Here is an 8,192-nt window from a genome sequence, read left to right as displayed (position 1 = left end):
ATATTTGAGATTTGAGATTCTTCAAGGTAGCCAAACTTTGCCTTGATGACAGATTTGCACACTCTTGGCATTCTCTCAACCAGCTTCACCTCGAATGCTCTTCCAACAGTCTTGAAGGAGTTCCCACATATGCTGAGCACTTGTTGGCTGCTTTTCTACTCTGCGATCCAACATCCCAAACCATCTCAATTGGGTTGAGGTCGGGGGATTGTGGAGGCCAAGTCATCTGATGCAGCACTCCATCACTCTCCTTCTTGGTCAAATAGCCCTTACACAGTCTGGAGGTGTGTTGGGCCATTGTCCTGTTGAAAAACAAACTATAGTCCCACTAAGCGCAAACCAGATGGCATATCCCTGCAGAATGCTGTGGTAGCCATGCTGGTTAAGTGTGCATTGAACTCTAAATAAATCACTAAATGTCACCAGCAAAGCACCCCACACCATCACACCTCTTCCTTCATGCTTCATGGTGGGAACCACACATGCGGATATCATCCGTTCACTTACTCTGCATCTGACAAAGACACGGTGGTTGGAACTAAAAATCTCAAATTTGGACTCATCAGACCATAGGACAGATTTTCACCTGTCTAATGTCCATTACTCGTGTTTCTTGGCCCAAGCAAGTCTCTTATTATTATTGGTGTCCTTTAGCAAGTGGTTTCTTTGCAGCAATTCGGCCATGAAGGCCTGATTCACACAGTCTCCTCTGAACAGTTGATGTTGAGATGTGTCTGTTATTTGAACTCTGTGAAGCATTTATTTGGGCTGCAATTTCTGAGGCTGGTAACTCTAATGAACTTATCCTCTGCAGCAGAGGTAACTCTGGGTCTCCTTTTCCTGTGGCGGGCCTTATGAGAGTCACTGGCGTCGAGAGGACTAGTCGCAGGTTTAGAATTACTACATTTATTTAAGCACCATAGATCGGGATGAAACAAAATATATCTTCATAAACAAAAATGCAGAGAGTGAACCCAAAGTGCAAAATATAAAGTACTCAGGAAATAGGCGAGATTCCTCTCTGAAAACAAGTAACATTTACAATGATCGAGAAAGACAAATGGCAGAGGCAGTATTAATACAGTGATAGAGTGGGGATTGGACCCGGGTGTGTGTAATGATGACGAGACAAGTCTGGGGTTGAGGAGTGAAGTGCGTTTGCCAGCAGTAGATTTGGCAGCACCTAGAAGGCTGGCAATGCTGAATGCCTGAGCTGGACAGGAGGGGGAGCCAAAGCGAAGGCTGGTACCCGCGGAAGCTGAGCCCGGGGTTTGTGGGACCTTGAACGGCCCCACAAACCGCAGGCTCAGCTTCCGGCAGGGCACGTCCTTTGTAGAAAGCCAGACCCTGTCACCGGGGTGAAAGACCGGGGCCACACTGCTGTGACGATTGGCCTGCGCCTTCTGACGGAGGACAACGCGCTGGAGATGGGTGTGCGCAGTGTTCCATACCTCCTCGATGCACCGGAATCAATCGTCCACCACAGGAGTCTCGATCTGACTCAGGTACAAGGGCTGGCTAATAGCCTAGAACACACTGCAAGGGTGTGGGGTTAGTGGAGGAGTGACAGAGGGAGTTCTGTGCGTATTTTGCCGAAGGTAGAAACGCAGCCCACTTACCCTGCTGGTCCTGACCGTAACTACAAAGGTACCTACCCAGTTCCTGATTTACCCATTCCACCTGCCCATTTGATTGGGGACGGTACCCGGAGGTGAGGCTGACCGTGACCCTCAGTCGTTCCATGAAGGTCTTCCAGACGCGGGAGGTGAACTGAGGACCACGGTCAGACACTATGTCCTCTGGGATCCAGTAGTGCCGGATGACGTGAGAGAAGAGAGCCTCGGCGGTCTGCAAGGCCATAGGGAAACCAGGCAGAGGAATCAAAGGATGGGCTTTGGAAAACCGGTCCATAACGACCAGGATGGTGGTGTGCCCATCCAATGGTGGAAGGTCTATGACAAAGTCCATAGAGAGATGGGACCAGGGTCGCTGTGGAACCCGGCAGTGGGTGGAGTTCGCCATAGGGGAGGTTTCTAGTTGTCTTGCTCTGTGCTCAGGAAGAGACGTAAACCCGGATGTTCCAGGCCAAGGTGGGCCACCAGTACTTGGCGGAGAGACAGGCGATAATACGGGCCATATCTGGGTGCCCCCCGACACAGGTGATGTGTGTGCCCAGGCGAGGAGATATTCCCACACAGAGGGTACGTAGATATGCCCCTTGGGACAGTGGGCAGGTGAGGGCTGCGCATGGGCCTTAAGGCTGTAACGTAACAAAATGTGGAAAAAGTCAAGGGGTCTGAATACTTCCCGAATGCACTATATCTTGAAAACTTGATTGCTGTGAATTGTTTTGGGGGGACTATGTCAAAGATTTTTGGATTCAGTTTTTCTTTAATTCTGCTTTGCACACAGGTCCCTTCACATATGTGGAATTCACTGGGATGGAAGTTCAGGGGATATCTCACCAGTGGTAATGTTATGAAATGAACCAAAGTGAGTGTCTCAAAGGCCTGTCAGACCAGGGCTCTTGACATGCTTTCAACCCGATTATCATCCAGTGTCTGAAAATAAATTACTGAAGAGTATGTCCAAACTTCTGTTGTAGTATTAGTATGCAACGTCATGTGAATTATTTTTTAATTGTTATGTGTGTTGGTGTGCTTTCTTGTGGTAAAAAAAAGGATGCAATGGAGGCAGTTAAGAGTTGGCAGGATGGACCCTGTAAGTCCCTTAATCTCTTAAAGTAAGCCTTTATTATTTGATAAAATATTGAATTTGGCCTTTACTACTATAGCCCATAGAAAAGCATTGAATAATACATTCATCAATGGCGAAAAAGACAGTCCAAATATAAATCATAAGGTATAAGGTTTTGAAGTGTCTGTCCTATTTCTAGGAGATACTGTATATATATATATATTTGAACCCTTCTTTTTGTTGGCACAAAACTACCTCCATACTTCCATTCATACAGTATGTATGGCTTCCTTTAGATGAATCCCGTGACACTTGTGGGGGTCGTTAGTTTGTAGGCCAAACCGTTTCGGACACTACAGATGTCTTTGTGAGAAGACCGATTTTCAGAATGTCTCCTGGTCTGACAAAGAGCGCTGTAGCTCTGCCACTTTATGTTTTACTCATGTCGAATATATGACTTTTACCCCCTTTTTCTCCACAATTTCATGGTATCCAATTGATAGTTGCAACTCCCGTACGGACCACCACGAGCCACTGCCTGTTCACCCCGCTATCATCCAGAAGGCGAGGTCAGTACAGGTGCATCAAAGCAGGGACCGAGAGACTGAAAAACAGCTTCTATCTCAAGGCCATCAGACTGTTAAACAGCCACCACTAACATTGAGTGGCTGCTGCTAACATACTGACTCGACTCCAACCACTTTAAATATTGGAAAAATTGATGTAAAAAATGTATCACTAGCCAGTTTAAACAATGCCACTTAATATAATGTTTACATACCCTACATTACTCTTCTCAGATATATATACTGTACTCTATACCATCTACTGCATCTTGCCATCTTTATGTAATACATGTATCACTAGCCACTTTAAACAATGCCACTTTTATATGTTTACATACCCTACCTTACTCATCTCATATATATATATACTGTACTCGATACCATCTACTGCATCTAGCCTATGCTATTCTGTACCATCACTCATTCATATATCTTTATGTAGATATTCTTCATCCCTATACACTTGTGTGTATAAGGTAGTTGTTGGGAATTGTTAGGTTAGATTACTCGTTGGTTATTACTGCATTGTCGGAACTAGAAGCACAAGCATTTCGCTACACTCGCATTAACATCTGTTAACCATGTGTATGTGACAAATAAAATTGTATTTTATTTGAAACACCGTACACCTGGCGACCGTGTCAGTGTGCATGCACCAGAACCAGGATCTCACGTGACACAGCTAGCGTTGCGGTACAGTGCCTTAGACGACTACACCACTCGGGAGGCCAAACTGATGAATTTTGATAGGGATTTTTTTATTTTTTATTACATTGACACATTGTGCAACCTGACCAAATCCACATAGAAATGTGTGTAATAGATCTGTCATTCTCATTGAAAGCAAGTATAAGAAGTGGTAGATATGTTCTATGTGCACTATTTCTATGCTTCCCGTTGATAAGTTTTGATTTTGCGTGTTTTAATTTTGGTTTTGTACACCAGCTCAAACAGCTAAATATATATTTTTGGCTAAGGAAAATATATTTCACAGCGGATTAGATGGTACAATGACTCCCTCCACTATACTTGCTTGTTTTGTCAACTGAAATTAGGTGAACTATTAGAATCTTAGAAACCTGGAAATGACAGAGTGATTTTCCGCATAGTGCCTCTTTAAGGATGAGTATCTCTTTGAGGTGCTTGGTTGCAGAGCCCGGCTATGAGTAATCTATTTACATTGATTCTGTCCCACATGTGATAAAGGCACTGCTTGCAGAAATGTGCATGGAGATTGTATGGTTTATATCCAAGGCCATCCTGGAGGTCATAATCCCTGCAATTCTATGTTTTGTACGGATATCTCCAGTATCCGTTAAGTCTCTGAAAGGAGATCATCTAGCACAAGCCTGAAGGTCTGCAAAAGCGGCAGCTGTCACGTCTACTCCCGCTCCCCCTCTCCGGCGCTCGTCGTCACCAGTTTATGCATTATTATGCACACCTGCGTACCTGCGCTTCATGAAACTCACCTGGACTCACCTGGACGTGTCAAAGGTGAATGACATAATCTCGGTGGCCATCAACTCCCATCTCTGGGTGAATGTCCCCTTTCATTTTTGCCAGTGGCGGTTTCTCCAGCACCAAGGTGGTTGAGGAGATGGTGTCTTCTTGACCTTTCAGATGCTCACTAATGAACAGTTTATGGAGCTGAGTTTTGTTTTCAGAGAGGATGATGTTAAAGTGGATATTACATATTTAACATGTCATGACAGCCCTCAGTGACACTTTGATCTGCAGCGATAAGGAGGAAAATGATCCCAAGAAGGGGGAACTGCTTTGTGGTGGTGCTGACAATATGAAGATTTTTTTATCTTTATTTAACTAGGCAAGTCAGATAAGAACAAATTCTTATTTTCAATGACAGCCTAGGAACATGGGGTTAACTGCCTATTCAGGGGCAGAACGACAGATTTGTACCTTGTCAGCTCAGGGATTTGAACTTGCAACCTTCCGGTTACTAGTCCAACGCTCTAACCACCAGGCTACCTGCCTCCCCATGTGCCAAATGCAACCAGTGTAGACCTTACCGGGAAGTGCTGACTTACAAGCCCTAGATGAACTTTGCAGTTAACCATTTTTTCTTAAAATATTTACAAAATTAAAGGGCAAAAATAACAAGGCTATATACAGGGGGTGGGGGTACAGGTTAGTTGAGGTAATATGTACATGTAGGTAGGGGTAAAGTGACTATGCATATAATAAAGGGCGAGTAGCAGCAGGGTTGAAGGGTGGGTGAGTCAATCTAAATATTCAGAGTAGTCATTTGTTTAGCTGTTCAGCAGTCTTATGGCTTGTGAGTGGAAGCTGTTAAGAAGCCTTTTGTTTGGACCTAGACTTGGCGCTTTGGTACCTCTTGCCATGCACTAGCAGAGAGAACAGTCTGACTAGGGTGGCTGGGGTCTTTGGCAATTTTCAGGGCCTTCCTCAGACATCGCCTGGTATAGAGGTCCTGGATGGCAGGAAGCTTGGCCCCAGCGATGTACTGGGCCGTACGCACTACCCTCTGTAGTGCCTCGTGGTCGGAAGCCGAGCAGTTGCCGTACCAGGCGGTGATGCAACCAGTCAGGATGCTCTCAATGGTGCAGTTGTAGAACCTTTTGAGGATCTGAGCACCCATGCCAAATCTTTTCAGTCTCCTGAGGGGGAATAGGTGTGGTCGTACTGTCTTGGTGTGTTTGGACCATGATAGTTTGTTGGTGATGTGATGACCAAGGAACTTGAATCTCTCAACCTGGTCCACTACAGCCCCATTGATGAGAATGGGGGTGTGCTCAGCCCTCGTTTTTCCTGTAGGCCACGATCATCTCCTTTGTCTTGATCACGTTGAGGGAGCGGTTGTCCCGTCACCACACTGCCAGGCCTCTGACCTCCTCTCTATAGGCTGTCTCATCGTTGTCGGTGATCAGGCCTACCACCTTTGTCGTCTGCAAACTTAATGATGGTGGTGGAGTCGTGCTTGGCCACGCAGTCATGGGTGAACAGGGAGTACAGGAGGCCTCTTTATTTCTCACACAGCACTTTAACAGTGAGCCAACAAGACTGTACAATACATTCTTAAGATATTTTGGTGCTGACAGAGTATTGTCAATCTAAGTATGCCAAATTCCATGGTTGAGGATGGGTACTGACACTATTTGACTAGATGGGGGGGGGGGGGGTATAGTGTAGTTGCTACAAAAACCATTGTAGCATTATATCTATTTAACTAGGAAAGTAAGTTAAAAAAAATCTTATTTACAATGACGACCTACCATAAGGCCTCCTACGGGGGCTGGGATTAAAAATATAGGACAAAACACATCATGACAACACTACATAAAGAGAGACCTAAGACAACATAGCAAGGCAGCAACACATGACCACACAGCATGGTAGCAACACAACATGGCAGCAGCACAAAACATGGTACAAATATTATTGGGCACAGACAACAGCACAAAGGGCAAGAAGGTAGATACAACAATACATCACGCAAAGCAGCCACAACTGTCAGTAAGAGTGTCCATGATTGAGTCTTTGAATGAAGAGGTTGAGTTTTTTGCAGCTCGTTCCAGTCACTAGCAGCAGTGAACTGAAAAGAGGAGCGATCGAGGGATGTGTGTGCTTTGGCGACCTTTAATAGAATGTGACTGGCAGAACGGGTGTTGTATGTGGAGGATGAGGGCTGCAGTAGATATCTCAGATAGGGGGGAGTGAGGCCTAAGAGCATCTTATGAATTTAGCATCAACCAGTGGGTCTTGCGACGGGTATACAGAGATGACCAGTTTATAGAGTGCAGTGATGTGTCCTATAAAGAGCATTGGTGTCAAATCTGATGGCCGAATGGTAAAGAACACCTAGCCGCTCGAGAGCACCATTACTTGCCAATCTATAAATTACATTGCCGTAGTTTAGCATGGGTAGGATGGTCATCTGAATCAGGATTATAACAGTGTGCTTATAGATATATGCACATTTCTATGTGAGATAGCAGTGCGAGACCATTACAATATCTACATTTAAAGTAATTGCAGTACCTATTCTAAAAGAGAGGGGGCACCCTTTTGCCTCTAATCACGTACATACCATTTAGGGGCACCCTCTGAAAGAATTTAATGGCAAAGGAGTGAGATATTTCTAGAAAAGGAACGGATGTGACGCATGCCTCAGATCTCTGTAACCGGAGAAGAAAAAGAGCTCATGGTGTCAGTGTGAGAGTACTCTTTCAAAAGGAAACCCAATTACATTGTCTCCCTTACTCTCTCCATTGACAGAAATGGGTTAGTTGATCTTAGGTTTTACAAGGTAGTAAAATATACACCCTTATGGTGATGAATAATGATTCATGCAGTGTTCCAGCCCACATAGTATGAGACTCTAACCAAGTGATGAGTTGGCACTGTGAGAACTTAACTCCAACACTAACTTTCACTATATCAGCTGATCAACTGATAGTAGCTAGACAGGAAGTGCACTTTATTGCACACTGAAGACTGACAGAATGAGTGAGAAAGGTGTGTGGTGGGGGGAGAGAATACAGTAACACTTGTTTTGAAAGTAAAGTGCTTCTCCATCTCGCCATCCTTCCCCTTGTCTCTTCTACAGCCATCAGTGATAAGAGGCGTTGCCCTAAAACGGTCTGCAATCCAATTTCCTAATATGGGCACCTCATCTGCATGTAGTGTTTTCCAGTGGCGCTGCCTGGCCGTCACAGCAAGAGGCAAGGCTATATAACACATCAGCAGGAATATGATCTCGTGGGAATGATCCAGCCAATGTCACGTAATTGAGAGAATGTGTGATGTATAGGATGGTCATCAAGGTCATACTGTGCATTATTCAGTTAAGTTTTATTGTCACGTGCTCAAGTACAGTGAAATGCCAGTCAACCTTTCCTTCTATGAGAGGGCTGACTGAACAATATAGAAGCCTCTCCTCTGTTTCTCACA

The sequence above is a fragment of the Oncorhynchus masou genome, chromosome 29, assembly GCF_036934945.1.
Source record: "Oncorhynchus masou masou isolate Uvic2021 chromosome 29, UVic_Omas_1.1, whole genome shotgun sequence".
Classification (NCBI taxonomy): domain Eukaryota; kingdom Metazoa; phylum Chordata; class Actinopteri; order Salmoniformes; family Salmonidae; genus Oncorhynchus; species Oncorhynchus masou.
This window is presented reverse-complemented; position numbering follows the sequence as displayed.